The sequence below is a fragment of the Tamandua tetradactyla genome, chromosome 11, assembly GCF_023851605.1.
Source record: "Tamandua tetradactyla isolate mTamTet1 chromosome 11, mTamTet1.pri, whole genome shotgun sequence".
Taxonomy (NCBI): Eukaryota; Metazoa; Chordata; class Mammalia; order Pilosa; family Myrmecophagidae; genus Tamandua; species Tamandua tetradactyla.
The window spans coordinates 20,925,531-20,952,693 of NC_135337.1; the positions used below are offsets into that span (position 1 = coordinate 20,925,531).

Below are 27,163 nucleotides of genomic sequence, written 5' to 3' on the forward strand. Positions count from 1 at the left end.
ATCTTTGGTATTTGGCATTCAGAGCCTTTTCTTCGCTTTCCTACTTCAGGCTGTGCTACCCTCACCTCCCTTCCAATCGTGGCACACGTGGTCCAAGTGTTCAGGCTTCCGTCCACTCATCTATCAACATTTACTTCTCTGAAGACATTATTCTGTAATCTAGTGGGACTGTAAGCCAACATGTTAGCCACTTCAACTGTAGGTATTTTATTAATGAAAAGTTCTTTAGTGAAAAATGAAATGAGAAGTTGTTTTCCCACAAAGGACTTCCCATGTCTACTGAAGAGGTACAGGATGTAACTGGGAAGGCTACTTCTTTCATTCTTCTGGGTTTTTTTATAAAGGAGTTTTAATCAGATATATCACATACCATAAAATCCACCCAAAGTGTACAACCAGTAGCTTTCAGTATAATCAGAACTGGGCAATCGTCACTACAATTAACTTTAGAATGTTTTCATTACTTCAAAAACTAAAACCCGCACTACTGAGCAGTCATCCCTCTATCTCTCTATCCTTCCCCAGCTCTACATGCCACAATCTAATTATCTTTCTAGATTGATTCATATTTACATTTTGTTGAGATGGAATCATATTATATGTAGTACATTGGGTCTAGCTTGTATTATAATGTTTTTTTTAGTTCTTATTCTTATTTTTATATAAAGAAGTTGCAGGTTTATAGGAAGATCATTTAAAAACTACGACGTTCCCAAATACCCCTATTGTGAGACTTTGCTTTAGTATGGTACCTTTGTTACAATAGATGAAAGAACATTAAAATAGCACTATCATGGGGTATGAGGGTAGTTCAGTGGTAGAATTTTTGCCTGCCATGTGGGAGACCTTGGTTCGATTTCCGGCCCGTGCACTTCCTAAAAAATAAACAAACAAAAATAACCAACAAAAATAAAAAAAAACAGAATATTCAACAAATGGTGCTGTAATAAAGGGATACTCACATGGAAAAGAAATGAAATGTGACCCCACCATATAGCATACAAAAAAATAAAATAAAATAAAGTAGCACTAATAGCTATAATCTACAGTTTACATTAGGTAATTTTCTGATTTATTATCCTATTAATAGGTTGGATTAATGTCATATATTTATTATACTTCATGAAAGAATATTCTGATACTTGACTTTTAACCCAGGCCATTGCATACAGGATTCACTGTGTTAAACAGTCCCATATTATATCTTCAATCTTTAATTCTTGTAGCATACATGACCCAAAAGTTTTTCAAATCATGAACACAGAATGTCCTTCCTTTTATTTCGGTCTTCTCTGACTTCCTTTAGGAATATTTTGTAGGTTTTGTGTACAGGTCCTTTATAACCTTGGTTAAGTTTATTGATAGATATTTGATTCTTTTAGATGCTATTTCAATTGGAATATTTTTCTTGATTTCCTCCTCAGCTTGCTCATTAATAGTGTATAGAAGCACTGCTTTTTCTTGTGTGCTGGTCGTTTACCCTGTCACTTTGTTGAATTCATTTTTTACCTCTAGTATCTTTGTTTTCCATTTTTCAGGACTTTCTATTATATATTGGAACATGCAATTTGGAAATAGTAAAAGTTTTATTTCCTTTCTTCCAATTAGGATGCCTCATTTCTTTTTCTTGTTTAATTGCTCTACCTAGAATGTCCAGTACTGTGGGTTCCTGAATATTTTAAAAATTCTTTGTGGTTAATTTTGGGATTTTAGTATACAACCTACATCTATAATCTACCAATTTGAAAAGATATTAACTTCGTTTCAATAGCACACATTCTGTGCTCCCATTTTTCCTGGGCTTCCCCTCCTTATTTTGCTTTTGTCCCACTTTACCAGTTTATATTTTTCATGTCCCTTATCAGGAAATGTACCTTTTTCTTGTTCAATTGTATCCTGATTCCTATATGAATTAGAGAGTAGAATTGCACATTGAGGAAACAATACTACCATGTTTTGCATTTACCGTTTTAATTGCACTTACTGATGATGCTCATTTCTTCACATTTCTTCATGCCATTCTCCCTTGTCTTTTCCTTTTAACTTGCAGAACCCCCTTTGGTAACTTTGTGCCTCTTGTTTATGAACTCTCCATTTCTGTTTGTCTTTGAATACTTTAAAATCACCTTCTTTTTGTTTTGAAGGACAGTTTTGTCAGCTACAGAATTTTTAGTGGGCAGTTGTTTTTCCACTTTGAATACATCATACCACTACCTCCCTGTCTCCATAGTTTCAGAGGAGAAATGGGGACTTTCTTATTGTAGATCCCTCATAAATGACAAATTGTTTCTCTCTTACTTTTTTCAAAATTCTCTCTTTATCTTCAGCATTTGACATTCTGATGAGTAATGTTTTTCAGAGTGGGTTTATTAGGACTTGTTTTGGAGTACATTGTGCTTCTTGGACACATATAATTATGCTGCTCATAATTGTTGAGAAGTTTTTGGCTATTATTTGGGAGGGATATTTCTAAAAGTATGACATATCCTGCTGTTGACTTTCCTATTCAGAAGGCAGGCATGTCCTTAAAAATTTTAGACCAGCAATTATTAGGAATACCTCAACTTTTGTACTAAGAAAATGCATAAAGGATATGGCATTTGATTTACTGAAGTAGTAATTATCCATCCTTTGCTTTTTTAAAAAACTTAATTGGCTACGGGGAAATTAAGAGACATGAAAACTAGACAGTTGTCTCGGTGGGTTAGCCTAGATTATATTCAGTCATTGTAATATGTGTGTATTTGCAAAAATGTGTATGTGTGCATGTGTACAAAAGTATTTCCCTAAGTCTGAAGTATTAAGGTGACACTGAAGTCTGTTTAAACACTCATTGTCATATGATCCAGATTCAAATCTAAAATATGGTGCTGAAATGGTGGTTCTTGAAATTTTAGTCCACCTAAAACTGGTTAGCCATCTATCCAATCTATGCCACTTACCCATTGAAAACATTATTTTCAGGGTGCTAAAATTATCTGATGATTTTTTAAAGTATTATTTTTACAATAGCATTTCCAAACTAATAACAGTGCATAAAGAACACTCAGCTTGAAATAACGACAACTGGTTTTAAGTCCTAACTGCAACTTTTCATGAAGTCTCTTGATTTCTCTGAAGTTCAGGTTTCATAACTATGGAATAAATAAAAAATCAATAAAACTTACATAGCTATTTATGAAATTAAATCATATAATTTATGTAAAAATATATTTCAAACCATAAAGTTCTATGCAAATAACCTATTTACATAAATCAACCTATACCCAAATCTAAAGTCTATTGTGCAGTATATGTTAAGAACTCATAATTATAAGAGTCTCTCTTGTTCTTTCAATCTTACTGTTTCTCTTCTCAGGTTTTGGAAAGGTGAATGCTATATAAAGTTAACAGCATGATTCCAAAGAACAGTCTATAATTTTGGTCAGAGCTCCAATTTTAACTTGTTACCTTAAAAAAAATGACATCATACTTGCATCCAAAAATGTACCTATTATAAGTTTTTAGGAAAAATACAAGGAATGAAGGATGATTGTATAATAGCAGAGCCAAATAACATCAAGAAAAAAAAGTTTTTAATCTAATGATGGAGAAGGAATCACAGAGAGGATGGATAAATTTAAGCAAAGAATTTGCCACAAAAAAATTGCTTTTTTGACCAACCTACAAAGCACAGGCTTCTTGTGTCTTTGCAAAGTATGCCAGAGATAAAGTAATTTAAATCCTCACAAAAGTTCAAGAATATCATTTAAGAAAGAAGGTTAAAAATGGGATTTCCTAGAGTTAGTCAATCTAAAAATGTTCAGGGCAAAATGTCATGGAGAAGCAAACACTTTAGGAACACTGTTTCCTGCTCTTTACTTCTGAATTACTCTCTTTTTCCCTCTGTTTGTTCTGGTCTTCTGCTGTTATAAGAAACACTTCTACAAAGTCCATGGAAAGACTCTGGCCACCCAATTAGCCATTGTAACAACATTTCTACTGATGCTGCTCGTTCAAAAGTAAGTTCACCCTAGAAACTTCGTGTATTTATGTGACAACCCGAAACTCAGTTGGAGCTCTGAAGCTATGAATGTCAGCAGTAACCCTGTGCTGGGCTGGAAGGATGTATGGACCCTAGAAAAGCCATGTTTTCATCAAAATCCCATTGAGAATAATCCCTATTATGTTTGAAACTGTAATTAGATGTGTGATTTCATCAAGAGTGGTTGTTAAACTGGATTAGGTGACGACATGTCTCCACCCATTTGGAGTGATAAGTTTCTGGAGTCCTATAAAAGAGGAAACATTTTGAAGAATGAAGGTGATTCAGAGAGAGCAGAGCAGAGTGACATAGCTATGAGAAGCAGAGAGCCCACAAGCCAGTGACCTTTGGAGATGAAGAAGCTGGTGGATGACACCACATTCGCCATGTGCCCTTCCAGATGAGAGAGGAACCCTGACCATGTTCCCCATGTGCCTTTCCAGATGAGAGAGAAACTCTGACTGCGTTCGCCATGTGCCCTTCCAGATGAGAGAGGAACCCTGACCACGTTCCCCATGTGCCCTTCCAGATGAGAGAGGAACCCTGACCACATTCCCCATGTGCCCTTCCAGATGAGAGAGGAACCCTGACCACGTTCCCCATGTGCCCTTCCAGATGAGAGAGGAACCCTGACCACGTTCCCCATGTGCCCTTCCAGATGAGAGAGGAACCCTGACCACGTTCCCCATGTGCCCTTCCAGATGAGAGAGGAACCCTGACCATGTTCCCCATGTGCCTTTCCAAATGAGAGAGAAACTCTGACTGCGTTCGCCATGTGTCCTTCCACTTGAGAGAGAAACCCTGTACTTCATTGGTCTTCTTGCGCCAAGTATCTTTCCCTTGATGCCTTTGATTTCCATTTCTATAGACTTGTAACTGGGACATTTTCTTGGCCTTAGAACAGTAAACTAGCAACTTATTAAATTCTCCTTTTAAAAAACCACTCTGTTTCTGGTATATTACATTCTGGCAGCTAGCAAACTAGAACAACCCCATATAGGTACTGTTTAAAAAGTTGGAAAAGTGATCCTACATTGAGTAGAGATATGAATAAAGCTGATTTGGATAGGACTAAGTTATATCAGAATACAGGGTAAAGGATGAAATCACCCATATTTTAAAACTTCAACTTCTGTGTGAGACTAAAGAGAAAGATGTTTATCGAGTGCAAAATACATATTTTGCCCAGTATATTTCCTAATTTAACTTGTATGGTCAGTTTAGTTGAAAACCATAAGTACATAGAATCTTGAATAGGGTGTGATATTTTCTTGGTTTGTCCAGGTTAACGTGATACCCTGATAAATCCCAAAGAAATTTGGGCTGTGAATAAAGAAATATTTGCAAAGCCCCCTTGGTCGGCTGGGGAGAAAGGAGGAAATATTCACCTTCCCCATTTGGAGAATTTCTGATATTCTTGGAAGCAGTGAGGACAAACAAAGCAATAGAGCAAGCCCTCGATCTTGGGATTTGACCCTGTGAAACTTATTTCTGCAAAGGATAGGCTAGACCTACTTAAAATTATGCCTGAGTCACTCTAGAGAGTCTCTTTTGTTGCTCAGATGTTGCCTCTCTCTCTCTAAGCTAAATTGGCAAGTGAACTCACTGCCCTCCCTCCTACATGGGACATGACTCCCAGGGGTATAAATCTCCCTGGCAATTTAGGACAGTAATCCCAGGAAGAGCCAAGACCCAGCATCAAGAGATTGAGAAAGCCTTCTTGAACAAAAGGTGGAAGAGAGAAATAAGACAAAATAGAGTTTCCGTGGCTAAGAGATTTCAGAGTCATGAGGTTATTCTGAAGGTTACTCTTATGCATTACATAGATACCCCTTTTTAGTTTATGGTGTATTAGCGTGGGTAGAGGGACATACCTGAAACTGTTGAGCTGTGTTCTAGTAGCCTTGATTCTTGAAAACAATTGTATAAACATACAACGTTTGCAATGTGACTGTGTGATTGTGAAAACCTTGTGTCTGATGCTCCTTTCATCCAGGGTATGGACAGATGAGTAAGAAATATGGATAAATAAATAAATAAATAATAAGGGGGACAAAGGGTAAAATAAATCGAGTAGATTAAACTAGTAGTGGTCAATGAGAGGGCGGGGTAAGGTGTATGGTATGTATCAGCTTTTTCTTTTTTTAAATTTCTTTTACTGGAGTGATGCAAATAATCTAGACAGTGATCATGCTGATAAATACACAACTATGTGATGATATTATGAGTCACTGATTGTACACCATGCACAGAATATAGGTGTGTGAAAATTTCTCAATAAAAATATTTAAAAAACAGAAAACAAGTAAGTTCATTGTAGTAACCCATGAGTTTATTCTTTTATCAATTTAATCCATGTAGTTAATACAAAGAGTAAAAAAATACGAATGCAACTAATAGAATATTTAAAATAGCCCTTTCTTATGAGAAACTAATTTTAAAGAAAAATATATTTCAAAAACACTTGCACACTGTACCATAATAAGACTAATTGTCTTGTTACTTGCTTATAAGAGGTTGCACACCCTTTGGGAGGGCGAAAATAAAGGAACAGTATAAGGACATCTCTTCACAAGGCCAAGTAATTTGAGCAGCACTAATAAATACTCAAAAGTATTTTTGAAATAAAGAAATAGTTTTCTAAGAACATTTATCTTTTTTTGCTTTAAAAACAAGATGCTGTAAATCCCATAGCATGGGGCCATGCATTCTGTTATTCTTATGCCAAGCCCTCAGAAGACTAAAAATAAACTTAGAGGACAGATCATAGATGCTATTGTGACCAGGCTTTTGCCTTTTCCTGGACGGTACTTTCCCTTTACCAATATGTCCAAATCTTACCTTTATTTTGAGATGCAACTAAAATTTCACTTCTTCCGTGAAATCTTCCCTCACACTTTCTTTACCCCAAGAGGAGGTAATTATATTAAACCAAGAATTTCTAGGATTGCTTCTCGTCCTTTTGATTAAGAGAAAGTGTAGTATCTGTTCTTATCAGTTTAATATCTGATACATCCTCTATCCGAGGACAATATATTAAACGGATTTTTGGAGCAGGGAGATGGAATAGGAGCTTGCTCCATCCACTCCACGCATTGGCTTGGTATTGCAGTACTTCCAAGAACGGTGCACCCCTCCCTCAATTGCGACGTGAACTGACAGACTTGATTTTTTTTCCCTGCTGTCCGGACTTTCTCCTTCTCTTTACCACAGCGGGATGTCCAGAGCTCCTTTCCGGTCTTTCCCCCTGAGCTGCTTGTGCTGTCCTTTCTCCTTCGTTTTCTTTTTTCTTTTCTTGCTGCTGTCACGTCCTTTATTCGTGGGGATGGCCAACCCAGGTTTCGCGCAAGTAGTAAATGCTAGGTAGTAAGTCTTGTGTGAGCACTTCACTTGTGCTGCACGCAAGCCCTTTGTTCACTACCTTCTTCAATCTATGAGAGACCTTCCCCTTCTCACCATCAACTGGGTCAGCTGCTAAAATCTTTAAAAAATAAGAAAAATTAAAAAAAAGAATTTCTAGAAGGAAAGATCCATGCTGTATTTATCTTTGCATCTGCAGCCACTAGTATTGGTTATGACAGAGAATGGGTGTTCAATGAACACAGAGAGAATTGAATTTTTAATTCCTCAAATTCACAAAACACTTTATTTCCAATCATTCTTATTATACTTATCATTTTTAAAAATTATATTGTTTATTATATTGTATCTTCCCTACTAATCTACAAGGTAGCTAGGGGCAGGCTCGGTGTCTTGGTCACTATCTTATCCTAGGCAGAAATGCCTGGCAACTAGCACAGTGCTTTATTCAGGTAAGATATTTAATAAGTATTTGTTGAATGAACAAAAGAATAAATTAAGAACAAATAAGTCAAGGAACACCTAAAAGACTTTCATACCTGGGTCAAACGATACATGAATATCATCCATGTTTTGTTTTTGTTTTTTTGTCCATGCTGCTATTAGACAAAGATATTAGAGAAAGAGAAGTTAGCTTGATTTTAAAATCTTTGGATTCAAGGGTTTAAAAATATCAGATCATTTATCTTGAAAAGTATGGTGAGCTTAGGTCTTTAAAAATTGTTGATTAATCCCCCTTTCGATTCTTTACTGCTGTTTTTGATTTGTGAAACTCTCTGGGATGCTACAACCTTAATACTCTTGGAAATCACTTGCTGTGTTTCATGATATTCATTTACAAAGTTAGTACACTTCCTATTCCTTGGTGTTTGAATAAATGTCTACTTTATTTGCATGGGTTTATAATTCTAAACATTTTATTAAAGTCTATTTATTATTCTGACTAAATTTTATGTAATGCCTCAGCACTGTTTAACAAATCAGTATATTATCTCTACTTATGTATCTTTTTTAGGAGACTGTGATAATCATGCTTGAGGATCTAAAATATTCTATTGAAATATTATCTTACTGATGTATTTTTTTAGTAATACAATTGAAGGAAACAAAATATTGTTTCCACATATGCACTAGATGCAATATATGAGCATAACAGCACCATACTGAATTATGATTTCTAATTGTTAAAAGTAAATATACAGTGGTAGAATGTTTGCCTTCCATGCAGGAGACCTGGGTTCGATTCCCAGACCATGCACCCCCCCCAACAAAGAAAATAAACGTAAGTAAGTAGAGTGAGATTCTTCTTAATAACTTCCAAACCTGATCAGAAAGTTAAAATATTCATGATTAACTTTATAGGTTGAAATGTTTGAGATTGTGTCAGTAGTAACATTATTAAATAGCACAAATAAACAACTACTAGATAATCCCTAAGGGAAGGCATAAATTGAATACACATTCTTTTCTATTTTTCCAACTTGGTTGAGGTAATTAAGAAATATTATCCCAGGTTGATTTAAATAACATTACTAAGGGGACCAAATCTAGATGACAGGATTTCTTCAAATAGAGAATTTGTATTGGGGAAATGTTGATTCACTGGCACCAAAATATCACTGTTGAAATATTGCCCTACAAAAAGCGCCATCACTTCTGGGAATTATGTCTTCTCTGCCTGTGGTTTCTTAGAGAATTGTGTATCTGGAATTAGTACCAATGGTAAGTACTTTTACACTTGCATATATTTTGTGGCACAATGACTAACTTCATAGTGTGTATCTTCGTGATATAAAAAAATTGAAATATTATCTGGCTTAGGACCCACTGGTGACTTTTTTATTATATATGTTATTTATTTTTCATATAGTGCTATAGATAAATTCTGCACTTCACAACAAGTTGATTGCTAGACAAAGACAAAAAATAAAATCACTCTGGTTTGATTCTGTATACCTTAAAGCACTCCAGCGATAAACAAGAGGAAATGTTTATAGAGTTATGAAGCTAGTGCCAAAGAGATAGCTGTTGTAATATAATGTCTAAAAACTAGGCAGAAACTTTTTGAGTTAAGAAGTCAAGTGAATGGAGTGAATCAGTAATTTACTCATGCTGTCCCTTATTGGTGCCAAAATGTCATCATTTTCCTTTCAGCCAGAAAAGGAATAGACTCCAGCACTAAATATTTCTCTAAAAATAAATAATGGAATAATAATTTAGGAAGTTATTAAAGAAATTATAAATGTCTATTGTAACATGGAGGCAAGCACATTAAATATAATTAAAAGAAAAAGAGAACCTGAGGGAAGGTAAGTGTTTGTGTATCAGGGATGTTTTGAAGATATTACAGACTATGCATAAGTCTGCCAATTGTGTCTTTAAACATTTCAGTTGAAGTTTGTTGCCTCCTACCAGCCACATAATTATTCTGTTATTAATTTGTGATCTGGTTACCTCACTATTATTGCTAATCTTTGACATTTTCTCTGGAATAGGATCTTCCTGGTTCATCTAATCTTTAATAGCTCTTAGTAAGAGGATATAGAAAGACAAGAAAACATTCTCAAGCTCCTTTTCCTTTCTTTAATTTAATCTTAAGTTTGCAGATAGAGAGCAATAGGAATTCCTGCATTTTATTCATTTGTGAATAATAATTTCTATGATTATTATAAATATCATTTATAAATAAGTTGCCATATTTTCCTTTCAAGGGACTCAAACTAAAAAATATCAATATAACATATAAAATGGAGGTAAAAGAAGAGACACCATATCAAATGAAGGCAAATCATATACTATTTATGATATTGTGGGCAAGCTGCTAAATTAGGAGTTAGAAAATCTGTGCCTAATTTCAGCTCTGCAACTAACTTTTTGTATGACTCGGGACAATTTCCTATGTTTTATTGGTATCCATATCTTCATGTACAAAATGAGGATGTTGAACCATATGTTCCTTGTTTTTAGCATTCTAAAATGTGACAAATTAATACCTCAAAATGTAATTCATCATCCCTTCACCCTCCTTCCTTTTACTCATAGTCTCTCAAATTGTCAAAATAAAAGATAAAATATAGGCTTCTTTTACTTTGCTACCAGAAGTCAAAGTTAATGTCACTGAAAAAATCATTGTCATTTGGTTGTATATATATATATATATATATATATATATATATATATATAGTTTCACAAAAGATAAATGTAAAAATATATAGGTTTATTTTCAGTTCCACAGAATGTTTGATGTCTACTTGTATCCCTTTTCAAGAGCTTTTGAAACTTAATTGAAAGGTAAATAAATGAGTGACCCTCATTGCTTTTCAAGTCTTCATGTTACAATAGTCAAAGCAAAAGAGACTCTTTGACTATAGGAAAATAGAAAGGTCATGTATTTCAACTCTGCATAAAAGGCAGGCATTTCCTCTATAACGTAGCTGATTTCCAAGCCTCTGTTTTATGTTTCTTATATTGGAGAGCAGGACAATACTCAAAAGATCAGATCCAAAGTCCATCAAAAATAATTTTTAAAAAGTTTTGCTATAAATTGAGTTACAATGTTCAATGATATTTTCTGCTACTGACTTAAGGATCTTTCTTTTGCTGAAATCATAAGAAAAAAGTATATTGACTCTAGTAGACAGAATAATGGATCTGCAAAGATGTTCACCTCCTAATCCATAGAATCTGTGAATATGTTACTGTGACCTCACATAGCTAAAAGGGTTTTCCAGATGGGACCAAATTAAGGATCTGGAGATGGGAAGATGATCTGGATTATCTGGGCGGGCCTACTATAATCACAAGGGTCCTTATATGATTAAAATAGGAGGCTTAGAATCAGAAAAAGGAAATGTTATAACAGAAGCAGAGATTGAAATACTGTACTTTGAAGATGAAGATAGGGACAACAGTCAAGGAATGTGGGCAGCCTCTAGAAGTGGACAACTAAGAAAACATTTTCCCTAGAGCTTCCAGGAAGAAATCAACTCTACCAACATCTTGACTTTAGTGTTTTGAGACTTATTCTGGATATCTGCTTGAAAAACTATTAAGACAATACATTTGTGCTTAAGTCTCGAAATATGTGGCGATTTTTCCCACAGCAATGGGAAACTAATACATTGGCCTACATGATATTAATGAATGTATAAAAATGAAAGTGTAAAAACCAATGTGAGTAAGTCAAATAATGCTATAGTCTACAGCTGTGACTTATGAAGGTTAGAGAGACATTGAACATGCAGTTACAGAGTACGGTTGGGGTCTGATATTTAGGAAAGAAATTTTATAATATAGAAATGAAATTTGCAAATTGGATAAGACTAATTGAATTACATAAGTTTGTATTTCCATAGTTAATGTTTATAAGATATAAAGTAAGTTTTTTTTTTTTTGGTTAGTAAAATCTGCCAATAGAATCACATGCTCAGTCTGTTAAGAACAAAATGAATTTCATTTCATTTCTTAATCAGCATAGAACTTTTAAAAGCTTTGATGCCAAGCTCTTTATATGGCTTTGTGATCTACCTTTTTTCACTGTGTCAGTGAAAATACTGATAAATAGGCTGCCTGTGCTTCAGTAAATGGCTCATCCCTGCCTTCAAATCCTCTTTCTTATCCTCTTCCTCCTCCTCTTCCTACTTCTTCTTCCTCCTCCTCCCCTTCTCTGTCTACTTCTCTCATCCTCCTTCTTTTCCCTCATCTACCTCCTCCTCCTCTTTCTCTTCCTCTTCTTCACCAGTAAAAACCTGATCTATCAAAACATTAGCACATCCTCAGTTCAAAGCAATTTCTTTAGAGAATCAACATATGTTACCCAGTAAGGACACAGCAAACTTTTGACGATTTTGTGGCCATTCCCACAAAATATAAAAAAGAGTCTCCTTTTATATACTGTTGAGCAAACATTTTTGTGTTGTTGAGTTTGCTTATTTAATTTTAAATAATTAAGATTTGTTTTAGCTTTAAGAAACTTGTAATAAGAATAATTAGTCCAGAAATAAGCTATTCTCCATAGTCTTGATTATATTATGTGATGAATAGGTCATTGGCATACATATTATAATCATTTTTTTACACATATTCATGCTTGACAGTAGTCTAAGAGCTTGAGATGAAAGACTTTGTTAAAAGGTATAGTTATTGCCCCCCAAAATAACTGTTTTACATTGGAGGATCTCTAAAGGTATATTAATAACTGTAGGACTGTATGAGTTGTCCAATAGCAGAGACTCCCGGGATAGGACACAAGTAAAGCATGGGGAATGGATATCAACATCAGAATGGGGGGTGGGGAAATGAGAGAAATTTTCCTGGAGGAGGTGGTGCTTAAAGGAGGATCAGCCAGGCAGGATGGAGAAGAAAGGGTATTCCATTAAAAGGTAACATATATGGAGTCACAGAGATATGAAATAGCCTTGAAGCATTGAAGAGCTTCTTTATATGAGTTGTGCTCTTTGACTTCTAATTATATTGGAATCAGGATCAACTGATGCAAAGGGGAAAAGGAGAGAATGTGTCATGGCATTAAACGGTACAAAAATGATTACTCAAAGGGTCCAAGAGTTGACCTCTTATTTTAAGTCTTATATAGATTTAAAATATACCTGAAATTTAGTTCTCTTAACCCCAAAAATCACAATGATAAAATAAACAAAGCACAAAACAGTATGTAGATATAAAGAACTGTATTTATCTCTCTATATCTATTCATCTATCTATTTATTTCAATTTATCTAGCTAGCTAGCTTTGTGACCATGTATCTATTTTAATAAAAAAACATAAAATACTGAAAAGAATCGCAATGTATATCTTACTCCAAGATCTCTATAATATTGCAGAAATTGAGTTCTCAGCCTTGTCCATATCATGACTGATTGGATCCCCAGTTTAGACATGTTCTTGGTCTTAGATGCCTTCTTGTGGGTATAAACCTGTTATGAATGGGATCTCTTGAAGATGTTATTTTAGTTGAGATGTAGCCCAGAGTGTATGTAGGGGCTGCTTAATTCAGATTATTGGAGTCCTTTATAAGCAGAACAAATTCAAACATAGAGAGAAAGCCATGGAGAGGAGCCAGAATTGCAAATCAACAGAATCAGAAGAGAAAAGAGAGGACATCATCATGTGATAGAAAAGCAAAGGAATTCAAGGATAGCCGGCCAGCCAGAAAACCACCAGCTCTGAGAGAAATAAGCCTTCTAGCTTCTGAAACAATGAGTCAATAAATTCTTGTTATTTAAGCCAACCTATTGTGTGGTATTTTTCATAGCAGGCTGGTAAACTTAAGACAAGTAGTGGCTGATGATTCTCTGAATTGTGGATGGCATCACAACTACCATACATGAAAATTATTATTGCTACTCATTTATTAAAATTGTTGTAATTTTTTTATAACAAGCCTGTTGTTTGGATGGTTTATTCCAAAGAAATGATCTTCTACTATATTTTCATCTGTTACTAGATGATTCTGGCTTGGTTAAATTGGCCTGAATTTGGCATCACCTTAAATTTTTAATCAGGGTGAATGTTGATTTCAAATTCCTTTTACCAATTATTTTTTTGTTATGGTTCAAATTGTATGTATCTTGGGGTAAGAGGAGTTTCTTTCATCTTTATTTTTCTTTTTCCTTCCTTCTTTCCTTCCTCACTTCCTTTATTTCTTCTGTTCATTCAAAAAAAAATACAATAAACTCCATCATGATATGAAAATTGGGGCCCAAAAGTTCAAATCATATAAAATCTGTTGACATAGCTAAGATAACAAGATTACTATGGTGAGCCTGATATGGAGGTTTGGAGCCAGTCATGGATTACATGAAATCTGCATTTTAAAGGATATATGCGTTAAAGATTTCCAGTATAACTTTAGAATGTCTGCATGTGTTAGCACTATCTATAATCTAGGAATATGGCTGTGACCAACATGACAGAAATCTCTGCCATAATGGAGTTTATGCTTTATTTAAAAACAAACAAATAAACAATAAATATTATATGGAGGGAAAAACAAAGCACAAAAGAGTAGGAGGCAGTGCCATGCTGTAGAGTGGGAGACAAATCATCAAAAAGTCCTCACAGTAAATGTGACACTGAGCAATGACAGAAAGGAAGTGAAATAGTGACCCACATAGTTATCTGGAAAAAGAGCACCTCAAGCAGTTAAAATTTTGAGTACAGACTCAATAAAGCAATAGCATGTGCAACATTTTGAGAAAAGGCAAGGAGGTTAATCAATGTCAAGTGAAATGAGCAAGAAGGAGACAGAGGAAATGAAATCAGCATTTTAGTGGAAGGGTGGATTATAGGCATCCCTGTAGATGGTTTTAAGACTCTGTTATGAGAAGATAATGTGGATTTTGAGCATAGCTATGACATGATACAATTTATTTTATAAAAGGATCATTTGGCTGCTATGTGAAGAATTTATTTTGGGAGGCAAGGAAGAAGTAGAGACACCAACTGGGATAAAATAGCTAGATGGGCGTTGAAGGTGACTAATAGAATTTGCCAATGAATTGGAAGTTTTATATGAAACAGTGGAGTCATAGATGAGTCCAAGATTTTTACTTGAGCAACTGGAAAGAAATATATTTATTGAGATGGGAAACACCAGGAGAAGTGATTGGGAGTTCAGCTTTGGACATTCAAGTTGGAGATGACTATTAGACATTCAAATGGAATTGCTGAATAGATAGTGGTATTTAGAATTCAGGGGAAAGATAGAAACTGAATATATCATTTGAGAGTAATCAACATTATTTAATCTTCTGAAAGTGGAGGGAATTCCAAAGAGAGTTCTTTTGTATATAGAACAAGCCTATCCACTAACCCTCAAATATTTAGGACCAAAAAAGATGAGGAGAAACTAGTAAAAAAGATTGAGCGGAAAGCCATGAGGTAGAAGGAAAACTTGGAGAAGTTATTGTCCTGAAAATAATGTGAAGAAAGTGTCTCACATAAATAAATATATTAAATTACCCTATGATCTAACTCCATATTGGTCAGGTAATATGAGAATTGAAAATTGATCATTGTCTTTAGAAATGGAAATCATTTGTTATTTTGGCTGATAGTTTTAGTTGTGTGATAGAGATTTTTCTATGCTAATGCTCATGCTAATAGATTCAAGGAAGAATTAAGAATAACTGGAAACAACAAACATACATAAGACTTTAGAGAAGTTTTGCTGTGAAGAGAAAATGTGGCACATGGAGGAGAATATGACATCAAGAGATGTTTGTTTTTGCTGATATCTGAAACATGAAAAATTATACCATGTTATAATGCTGATTGGAAAAATCCACAAGAGGTTGGTTCTAGATGAAAACACATATAATTCCTCTATAGCACACCTGGGAAGACAGAATGTTGATGGTCATGTAAATAGAAATGTGGGAGCATGTGTAAGCATCCTCGTATTTGCTTTCATTTTCTCAGTGAACCAGGGTGCATGACTATCAGCTGAGAGTGAGGATAGGTTATTGGTTCAGAGAAGGACAAAATCATGTCCTGAAAACCGCAATTAGCAGCAAGGAAAGCACAGCTTTTCCACTGTTGGGTTCATTGATACCGGAGTGTCACAAAGGGAACAGACTCAGCTTAGAGTGCCTTAGGGGAAGCTGTGTCCTAAGGGAAGAAATAGATTTCTAAGTAAGTACGAAGGGGAACCTAAGTTTCAGAGAGTTACACAGACATGAGGGAATATAGACTGTGAGTTTCTCACATGTTGCAGTCTGAGTTGAATTGATAAGCAATCTTTCCTGTTCATTGAAAACAAGTCTGAGTTTCTCCCAGGAACTAGTCATTTTTTCAATGACTCTCTGAGAAGCTTTAGCCAGCCCAGTTCTCTCTTGATGTGGAAAACATACAAAATCATCAATTACTTGGAGGGAATTCAACACAGATTATAATAGAAAGAGGGAAGATGCATCTTTCCCTTCCCTCTTCTCTCTGGGCCAGATATATCCTGGATCATCACCTCAAACTCAAAGAATGACTCATCCATTGAGTCTTTGAAGTGACTATGGTATAACCAGAAAAGAAAGGCAGAGTAAACAGAAAGTGGGGCTGTATATTTTAGCAAGATTCGGTCATGACTACACTCAGAAAATTCACTTGGAACATTTTTAAAATACTACAACAGAGTTGGGTTGGTGACTGAGGTAGGGCTATCAGCCTCAACATGTCAATTCTCACAAGTCTAAGGAAACATGTTGTTTCAGCCCCAGAAAACACATACAGGAGAATTGGGTTCACTTTTGTTTCTTTTATAAATCCCGAGACCAAAATAAAATATGATTTCAATATATTATATTAATGGGAATCATTTTGAAGTATTTATATTTAGCAATTTATTTCTGCTCTAGCATATGCCTAAACTCACATATGAAACTCACATATGGCCCTTAATCTATTATACAATGTCTTTCTAATTATCCAACAAGCATAAAAGAAGGAAAATGTTAAGTTCAGCTTTGTGTGACTAAAGCAAGACAAAACAAGATCTATGTGATATTTGTCTCATTTCACTTGCTATGAAATGACATTTTAATAAAGTAAAAAAAATGTGTGTAGTATAATAAAACATTGATGTTGAACTAAAAATCTGGAAATGGAAAAATTAGTGTGCCTTGTGTATGTGGTCATATTTGTATTTGAGTATGGAACAGCAAAAATTTGATCTGATAACTACTAGAGAGTAAAACCTCAACAGTTGGAACTTTAATTCTAGAACAAGTAAGTGAACACCATGAATAACAAAAAGTATTTTTAAGTGTAGTTTCATTATTTCCAAATCACATCATAATCCAGGTTGGTGCTGAAAATTTCATTCAAGCTGTTGCCTAATAGAGGCCTTTAGAATCTTAAAAATATATTCGATGACTTTCAAAATATTCTATCAATTAAATGAAAGAGTGATAGAAAAATATTTTCACAAGTGATTTAAATTCACCTGGAAATCCTGGTCACACTATTTAGGAAATCTTCAATACTTACTTCCTTGCTTCTTTTCTCCATTTCTTCCCTTTTTTGTACAAAGAGAACTTCATTTTTAGCTTACTTTACAATTATATGGTCCAAATGAAGGGAAATGACAATGAATAACTTTTATATTTGAAATTGCAACAAGTTACTCTTCCTGTATGAAGCATATTTCTCATGAAATCTCTCATTTCCTTGGCAACATAACACCTACATGGGATCATGCAGAAGTTCAATAAGCTAACATTCTGAAACACTGAGTTCATTGCCTGCATTTAGTAGTACTAAATGAATGGTGACTCATTTTCCAGTAAATTAGTGCTAAAAAAATGTTATTTGTTCTGCATATCCTACTTCTTCATTAATGTGCTAAATCTGTAACTGGGCATTATTCATTCATTTCAGTCATTCATTTTACGTTATTCTCAGTATGTTTGGCAACACGAGAAAATAAAGAAGCTTTCCTTTCATAAATTCTCTATCTGCTCCCAGCTCTCTTCTTATAAAATTCACTATTTTTAGTTTATCTCTTGAGGCAATAGTATTAAAGTGTTTATATTTGGGGAGCCCAAAGCCTTTCTGTACAGAAAATGCTATGCCTGTGAGGATAAATCAAGAGCAATTATTAAAAATCAAAGAAAAAGACAACTAATGATTTGCCATGAAGGTTAATAAACGAGGAGTAGAAGAAAGCATCTTTAAAAGTTCCATCTTGAATCACTTTCAGATCATCTTCTGATCTCTTGAATACTGTGTGATGGTGTCGAACATAATTTTCATGCAGTGAGACAGAATTGGATTAATTAATGACTTCTAAGGTCTCTTCCAATTCTGAGATATCAACAAATCTTTGTTAAGCACATGTTCAGTTCAGATGTCTCAGATCCAATATTTTACTTTGCTTGAATTCTCTGTGTCTGTTTTCATGTCACATTTGGTATTTCTCTAAACCACGTTAAGTGCTCAAGGAAAAGAGAAGTACAGGCAGATTTAAATTCAAATTGCCTTTGGTTGGTTTCTTTAGCAAGGTGGAATATCTCAAAGATCTCAAAGTTATTAAAGATGGCAGAGTACAATAAAATTAGCTACCAGAGCATCTGAGAATTTTTCCCAACTGTTACAGTAGAAATGTTGAGAATAAGGAAGAGTTGGCTGAAAACCTCAAATGAATATTATTTAATTACAAATATTTTAGATCCTTCCATTTTAATAAAAGGTATTAATACTAACCATAGTGAAGTATTAACACATATTTACATACCATTAAAATTTCCTGAGTTTATTGTTACCCAGTTTTCATTGAAAACATTATTGATAGCAAATCACTCAGGTTTGAATATACCAATATGTCAAACCAGGTTATCCACAAGGTAAACATATACATAGCAGTTCCCCTTTCAACATTGTATTGATAAATGCAACTTATTATACAATTATATAATTTACTAATAATGATTGTTTAAAGAATTTTAGGATCTCAATAAACATGAGCAGAATTGAAAAGTCATTTTTCTTGGAGTCCAGTATATACCTTCAATTCTTATTGTTACTTTTTTTGGGGGGTGCATGGTCTGGGAATGGAACCCGGGTCTCCTGAATGGAGGGCCACTATTTTACCACTGAACCCCCTGCGCACCCTAATTATTGTTTTTTATTTTAGGGAATTTACTTTAATGGTTAAAATCTTTCAGTACAGAGTTAAAATTGATCAAGGGTTTCTATTTATTAGCAGAGGGACCTTGAGAAATTATTTCACTTCTACAAGCTTCAACTTACACCTGGATAAATTTAAGGTAAAATTAAATCTACCTTACAGGATTGTTTAGGAGGCACATGAGAGAATATTTTCTGGTAGCATCTGGAACACAGTAAAACAGAGATACCTAGAGACACTAATGTCAGCTATAGCCTAATAGCTAATTCTATTATTGGTATTGGTATTTTTATTATGGGTATTGGTGAGTAAATGCCTCTTTTTAGGTTACAATTATGTAAGCCCTCTCCATTTGTGCTTTCTACAAGGTGGAAAAGGCGTGGGTGGCACCAGAAATCAGAAATAGTCTGTCCGGTCCCGGGCATCTGTCCAGTGGCCAGGTGGTGACTACGGTCCACCTGGATCCATGCAATTCTCCTGAGGCTAATACTAGGTCAGCGCCCCTCAATCTGGGCTTAAACACAGGAGTTATTTGAAATTATTTAAACATATATTAGGTAAATTTATTTTAAAGATGAAGGAAAATGCTAACAAATTCCCAAATCACTAATTAAAAATTTACTATATTGTGTCTTATTGCTCTTCTGAGGAATTCTATGTCTTAATCTGATGTGTTTTTCTGTCCTCTCCTTATCAATTTTTCAAAGAGCTTAAAGTGTCTTATTGGAATTTAATAATGTCCACTTAATCACTTATCTGCATTTGTTACTCATGTCTCAAATCCGTAAAAACTAGCTTTGCTTCCCCCTGTACTCTTTCCTATGTTGCTATTATTTTACGCACTTTATCTTGTCTCTATATTTTATTTTATTTTCCTGAATATTCTTTCCTGAAGGTAGTACACTGTGCAATGTGCTACATTCTGCTGACTTCCTCTCACTTTTGCTTTTTCTGACCATTTCTTTCTGTATGGAAATAACAATCTTTTATGGAAAAATTATATTCTGTTGTGTTTCAAGCCTTAGTGAGAAATGGTTTACCTTTGCTGCAGCAGTGGTCATTTCTAGTTCCCAATGGCATTTTCTTGACTGAATGGGACTATTTTTATCCTGAACCATCATTGATATTTTGGCAAAAAAGACTGACTGTAAGTCAGAAAGTCACCAGAAAAATGGTTCTCTTAGGAAACCCAGCAAACTTTTTCAGATGCTTTATGAATTCTTCTACAAGCAGCAAAAATGACACATTTCAAAAAACTGAAAACTTTCTCTAAATGCAGTTACTATGGATTCTTCAATGTCCACAGGATGTGGCTTATTGAAAGCAAACAGCATCACTGCACAGATGATAAGCTTAACTTCCTTTTTAAAACTAAAAGCATACCTGTGGTTTGATATGACCGTTAGCTTCTATCCATGGGACAATGCAGGGGTGCCATTGTGCCATTTTAAATGTTACTCTAAATGCTATTTTGACAAGATTCACACCACTGTCCCCAAACAGCAACTGTTTGCCTGGGATTAACCTGAGCATGGAGTCAATTTCAGATAATTAAAATAATTTGCTTCCTGTTGAGCAGGGAGAATTACATGCTTTATTTTCATTTGCGAAGACTCTCCCTCCATAGAGCACATAATGATGACCTCAGACCGGCTTCTATTAGTTGGATTAGAGGTATAATAAACTCACAAGTTCCACGGCAAACAGAGGCTGAGCAAGGGCTTTACTGACATTACCAGGAGTAGCCTCAACCACACAAACAGCAACAACAAAAATATGAAGTTCTGTTGAATCTCTTCTTTTGTGCAAGGTAGAACGAGGCACCCTGAAAACACAAGGAATTTTGTTCTCACTTCCAATTTATCTTTCACTCTGTGCCAGAGAAATGCTTCAAAAGCATGCCAAGAACAGTACTTATTTCAGGAGACGTACTTTCGATCTGTAGACACAGGACTAAATAAAAAAATAGGCAGATAAATAGCAACATGACTTAGTATTTGCAAATTGTCAGTCAGGAGATTGGTTTAGGCACCAAGGAAGAGGAAGTTGTCACATTATATAGCATTAGTTGGCCATTTTAGTATTAAATTAAAGCAGTGCCATGCACCAAAAAACAAAACAAAAATCCATACACACACAGACACACACAAAAGAATCACAATAATGAATTGGCAAAACATGGTAAGCTCTTATCATGTGGATACAAGAAATTTCCAATGTCATCATAGTGGCACAAAGATGGTTATGAAAGGAGAGCCACTGTCATTTGTTCAAAGTAAAGAAAGTGAAGGAGGATATCGCTGGCGCACCTAAACTTCCTAACCCTTGAGGCACGGACACAGTGACTAGAAAATTATAGAACTGGTAGATGATAACAAAATATTTAAATAGTCTGCTTATAGTTCCTAAAAATGCTTACCTGTAAGGAGATTTTAGCAGACCCATTTATCCATCCATTAAATAGTACTTTCTTGCATTAACTTATTCCAAAAGCCATTAATGAGTAAAATGTTACTCATAGACAAAGAAGTATAACACATAGACCCAGTGGATGAGGGTGAATATCTGAGAAATAATCGCAAATATTATCAAATATTTTCTGAGCACCTATTACGTGCCAGACCCTAAAATTTTGTTATGGTATCAAACTAACAATGGAAATGAGAAGGGCTGATTATCAGAAAGTCAAGTAAAATATCATATGCATGCAACATAATCTGGGGTTTGAAGCTGTCCAGAAAAGAATTTAGCAAGTGAAGGAAAAGCCTTGAACCGTAGTGATCTTCGGTAATGTTGGATAGTATAGCCTGTGTGATTTCAAAACCTGAGAGAAAACATTAAAGCAAAGCAAGTTTATTTTCCATCCACTTGTCTTACTAAAACCTCCAATAAACCCAAATTTTCTTCAGAATAAAACTTAGCATTGCATGTAAGATCCTCTCACTGTGACCTCATCTTGCTTTCTGGCCTACTTTGACACATTTTGCTGCTGTCTTACCAAAAGACGCACTATTCTCAAAACATTTATGCCTTTCTAAGTCCTTGTTTCTTTGCTTCATGCTATTTATTTTGTCTAAAAGACTCATTATCTCACTGCTCTCTAACTCTCAAAGCCTATTGGCTCATTATGGCTTCACTCAGCTATTTCTTCTTCCCTCAGACGAAACTAGCTTTTCTCTTCTATGGTCCTAAAGAACTACTTCCACTTCTCCTTCTCCACCTCCCCTCCCCTTGCCTCCTCTTGAAGGAATGAGACTTACAGATCTGTGAACCCTGTTTCTGTTGTACATATATACTAAGTTCAATAAGCCAAGCAGCTTGTTCTCCAAGTGAAAGCTTTTCATCATAGAATTGGTTTTAGCAAAGAATTGAGCTTATAAAACAGAATGCAGTCCTTCTAACAATAAATGCATGAAGGCTTTTTCAGTACTTGTGGATCCTTTATAAAAAGGGCCTCACCTGGGAAAAGTACTGGATCGTGCTTCAGAAACACTGAAGCTCTAGCCATGGGTCCACACCGGTGACTATGTCAGTTAAAAGGCAATGAACTTTCAACTCATCTCTAAAACCTTTTCAGATCAATGTTTTAAAGGCTAATCCCAAGAATTAGCCAATGAATGATAATACACATTTTAGCCAGTCAAAATAATCCACTGGAAAATGCTATTGATCAAGTAGCACAATAGAAGCATTTTTAATGTCAAAGACCAGTGCAGTAGGATGAGGGTGAGACACATGGGAACTGTGTTTTTTACATAATTTTTCCGTAAACCTGCAACTTTTCTAATAGTAAAAAAAGATTGGGGGCATGGGTGGTTCAGTGGTCAAATGCTCGCCTTCCATGCGGGAAGACTCTGGTTCGATTCCTGGACCATGCACTGCACCCACCCACCCCACACACACACAAATCAATGCACTAATTTTCAGTTTCGCTACAGAAATGCATGAAGAATAGCAGCGTCTACAACATTATCATAAATACATTTGGTGTTGACAAAGGCACAGTTTCCAGCATAAACTGAGGTTTTATTATCCCTCAAGGGTCCCAGTGGATCAAAATACCAGATCAGAACAAGAAACAGTAGGTGCCAAGTCACCATTACTTTCTCAAAGAAAGATGAAAGCAGTACAATTAAATGCAAAGGTTTTGAAACAAATTGAGCAATAAACCTAGCAAATACAAGTTTTGCTACACTATTACAGAACTGCAAAGGGAGAAAAATCCAACTGAAAAAAGAATTATGAACTATTTACTGAGCATATATATATATGTATCCACATTATATATTCTAAAATGTTTAAAAAACAAACAAAATTAGATTATCTACCTATCTAAACATAAACTCCTTGCAAGAAAAATATGAACTTCATTTTTTTTTGGAATATGCCCCATATTTCTCACAACTTGCTCAATAATAAAGGAAAATATATAAATAAAAAACAATCGGGCCCAAGCTATCTTTTCCATCAGCTCTACTTCTTGATCTGTAGTATCATCATGGACATTTAAAAGCAACACTAAAGGCTGCTCTGATTTGGCCTCAAAAACAACTTTCCTATTGAAAACAATACCAATGAACTCCAATTATACCACTTATTCAATTCAATTCAACTAATGTTTAAACTGAATGCAGAGGAAGATTTGCTTCACTTCATGAGGTTTTCTTAAATTCGTTTTGGTATTTCTGCATCTTTGTAAACAATTAATAATGCAATTTGACTGTCAAAAATCCATCTACAGGTGGGTCTGTTTTTCAATTTGCAGTAAGAAAATGATTTTACCAAAAGGAGGGGAAGAGACTTGGAAATGAAGCTCTTGTATTCTGAAGTACTCACAATCATGTTCTATATAAATACCCTTTTACAGTTTGCAGAAAACAGAAAAGAAAATACTAGGGCCATCCTAAATCCTAAAGTATATTTAAACAATCACTAATTCTATCATACTTGCATCACTGATGTGACATAAATCTGCCCTTTCCCTTCCATGTCTGTTACCACTGCTCTCGCTCAGGTCCTCTCACCTGGATGAGACCAATAGACGCCTATGTGTCTCCCATCCTGTATTTTCTTAGTACATTCTCAGCACCTCCCTCAGCATAAACTTGCCAACATCTAAAAATATAATTATTTCAGAATCCTACTCAAAAGTCTTCAAAGCATTTTCAGTACTTAGAATAAAATTTAAACTTTTATTCATGGAATATAAAAGACTTCAAGATCTGATCTTACCTGGCTCATATCCTGTCCCTCAAGTATTCTGCACATTACATACAGCAATAAGGTCCAGAGCATGATTTTTTGTCATGGCTTTCTATATTTTCCACTTACTATTCCTTATGATAGGAACAACCTCTACCCAATGTTATTCTGCTTTGCAAAATCATACACCATAATTCAAGTTTCAGCTCAAATTATTTCTCTTATGTGAAGTTTTCTCTTACTCCAGCAGAAAAATGGGGGGAGGGGCGTTCTTTTCTCACTTTATATTTGTGAACCTCATTACAAAAGCTAATTTATTGTAATACTCCCAATCATGTCTATGTTTGCCTCTCTGCTAGAATGTGAGGATCTTTAACTCACATTCAGAACTCTGTCTTCATTATTTTTACCCCCAAAGCCTGGCAGAATACAAAACAAGGAACAGGATGTAAGTACTAAGTAAATATTTATCAAAGGAGGAAGGAAGGGAACATGGGAAAAAAAGGAAAAATGAAAGGAGGGAAAAATGAAGGAAGGAAAGAAATAATTCTTTAGCAGGGAGTAGTTTCTAGGTAAAGATCAATGTTTTTATCTTCTCCCTACTTCTGCCCAAATTCTCAGCCCAAATATTTTTTTCATAATGGTATCTGAAGGAAATAAATACCAAGAATAATCTTAAAAATAGGAAAAAAAAATAGAGTCTGTTATCATAAAATGGCAACCTGTAGCCTGAAGGGTGCCTGATGGTACCCAGAGGAAACTCACATGTCAGTCAACCACTCCGGCCTAGACTTCCCCTGCTGACTTAGTGATAGAGATAAGAAGCTTCTTTTTTTTTAAAGACAGAGAGAAGGAAGGAAGGATAGAAGGAAGAAAGGGAAACATTTTTAAACATTTTCTTGTTTTATTGTATTCTGTTTCTCCGTTTTTGTTACATGGGCTGGGGCCGGGAATCGAACCGAGGTCCTCCGGCATAGCAGGCAAGCACTTTGCCCGCTGAGCCACCGCGGCCCGCCCAGAAGCTTCTTTTTTTATACCTACAACCAGGAACAACACTTCCTTTACTCCGGTCCCAATACCTTCTCATAGCTCTGACTCACTTATTCTCACAATCGTTCTGGAATTGACATCCTCTCCCACTTCCACATAGACATAGCCTAGTGATGGTGCAGAGAAAAAATAGCAAAAGTGGGAAAATCATTACGAAGGCAAATGCAGCAAAGATTTATACTCAAGGATGATATTCTGCATTGCTAGACCTATAAATAGAACAAAAAAATCCTATCTAGAGTGTCAGAATTGACTGCACATTATTGAAGTCTGAATAAGACAGGAAGAAAATGGGTCAATTAGACAAAGCAAAAAACCTACGTACTTTGACTTAGTCTACAAACCTTTATGGAAGACCTCTTTGTATAGGTCATTGTGCTTGTTTCTTTATGAGAATAAGAAGAAACGCAAGACATAGCTTAGCTAGTTTGTAATTTAGCTCAGTGAAACAACAATACAAATAGTCCTGTCATGCAAAGACAGCTCATTCTTGCCTACTAATACCTTTGCCTACAGAGCATTGGAAGAAACAGAGAATATGTAAACTGTGGAGTAGAACCAGGAGGAGCGATAAAAAGTCAGGAAAAGCTCAGTATAGCAGCTCCGACCCTTCACTTTCTGGTCTTGGTGCTTTTTGATTTTGCTTGACTTCATTGGTATCCTTATTCAGATTCTACTAATCAAGAAATTTGTGGTAAAGACATCATCCTTTAAAAGCTACAGTTATCTCTGAGAATAGTTATGAAGCTACTGCTTTTTGTTCACATATTACTGGAGTTTATACGATCATATAATATCCTTCCTATCACACAGAAGTGATTGAGAGATTGGGCCAATTTGGTGTAGGAAGAGGAGGAGGATCTAACTTTAGGGAAATATGAAGACACAGTAGCAAGGTAAGAGTTAGTTTTATTTATTTCTTTTCTATATAGGATAGCAGAAGTTTATGGAATATATGTGTAATATATAAGAAAATGGAGATCGTGTTCAAAAACCAAGTTTTCCAACAACAAAGAAAGGATGTCTGCTTTCGTTATGTTAAGTTTCTTTTACTCAGGATACTCTGCCTCCCAAATCCAAAATTCAGTGCTACACATTATCTATAGTATAGATTAAATGTGACTCCGTGCATTAATCAGAAAATGTAAGCTTCCTTTGTAGCGTAATTTCTATAAAAGCCATTTTCTCTGAGTTACAAACAACTGACTTGGAAATCTCTTGAAACCAAATCCATTATAATGTGGAGTTCCCCCCCCCCCAATAAAGTAATTGTAAAAAGGATGTCATAGGACCATTCATGCTGGTGAAAGATATATTGTGGATAGAGGAGCTACGAATTCATAGGAATAAGAGATTTTTTAAATATGTGAAGTCACACACAGCCATATATCATCCTTTCAAGTATGCAGGCTCACGGTGACAGAGCAGGATGGCAGGTCCCTTGTTTTGTTGCTTTTGCAGCTTTGTTGAAATCAATGTGTTACAGAACTACTGTTAAATGAATAAAATAAACCACTGTCCAGTTGTCTTCTTGAAACTTGGAACATGTAAAAGATTAAGCTAAGGATCGTCTCCCCACATTCAGCCCAAAGGGAACAGTCAGCTAACCTTTAACCCAAACCATCTGTGGTGAAAGGGAGGGAGATGGTGGCAGAAACTGGAGAGCTGGAGGGGATGCATGACACAAAGAAAGACTGACACCCAGCATTCACTCAATCTCCTCTAAATGAAAAAGAGTTAGATTTATACTAGTCCTGTTTCTCAGTATATATCAGGTTAGAGAAACACAGTTTAGGGGTGGGAAGGAGTTCTGTACCCCCGTTGGTATAACACTATAACACCATTCCCAAGATACTGCTTTTTCTTTTGACAAGGGCATTTCCAGGCC

The 27,163-nt window shown here is 35.3% G+C and overlaps 1 protein-coding gene and 1 non-coding gene across 2 annotated transcripts in view; both read left to right on the top strand.

The window, feature by feature from the left end:
* OLFM3 (olfactomedin 3) overlaps nt 1–27,163 on the top strand; it is a 213,322-nt gene that overhangs the window by 5,272 nt on the left and 180,887 nt on the right. The gene's annotated exons all lie outside the window — the stretch shown is intronic.
* LOC143651132 (U2 spliceosomal RNA) lies at nt 6,971–7,161 on the top strand. The gene has a single exon (XR_013159869.1). It is a non-coding gene; the product is annotated as a U2 spliceosomal RNA (small nuclear RNA).